General features: G+C 38.0%; 1 protein-coding gene across 2 annotated transcripts in view; it reads right to left on the bottom strand.

Annotated features, from left to right (window-relative positions):
• LOC145666500 (uncharacterized) overlaps positions 1–429 on the bottom strand; it is an 89,874-nt gene that overhangs the window by 68,721 nt on the left and 20,724 nt on the right. The gene's annotated exons all lie outside the window — the stretch shown is intronic.

The raw sequence follows: 429 nt of genomic DNA, 5'->3' as shown, positions 1-429 counted from the left end.
TTTCAGGTAAGGTTGCGTATTAAAGCGACAAAACATGTTACTATGTTTAGTAATAATGGAAGGTCTAGTGTATATTAACATTTTTAGGTACTAGATTAGTAGCTAATGATGCTTTCAGAGTATCTAGTGTTAACCCTTTCTGTCCTAGAAGCGGATATATCCGCTCTGGAAGATAAATAGATTCTACCGAGTGACGGATATATCCACACTTACATATAGTATTACTTTGTTTTGAAAGGTGAATGTCTAACTTTTTCCGTCATTCTGATGTATTTCTCTTCTGCTTGGTTGGAAATAGTATTCCCATGTGTTATCCACGATTTGTTTACCGTTTTACAAGAGCAGAGCATATGCTATGTGTCCTTATATGTGCGACTGGGGCTGGGGGAAGGGGTGCTTCAATATGGCTGCTGTAGCGGCTATTTTTCA

The sequence above is a fragment of the Thermobia domestica genome, chromosome 12, assembly GCF_964235325.1.
Source record: "Thermobia domestica chromosome 12, izTheDome1.hap1.1, whole genome shotgun sequence".
NCBI lineage: Eukaryota > Metazoa > Arthropoda > Insecta > Zygentoma > Lepismatidae > Thermobia > Thermobia domestica.
Note: the sequence above shows the minus strand (reverse complement) of the source record. Positions and strands in the feature narration are given on the sequence as shown.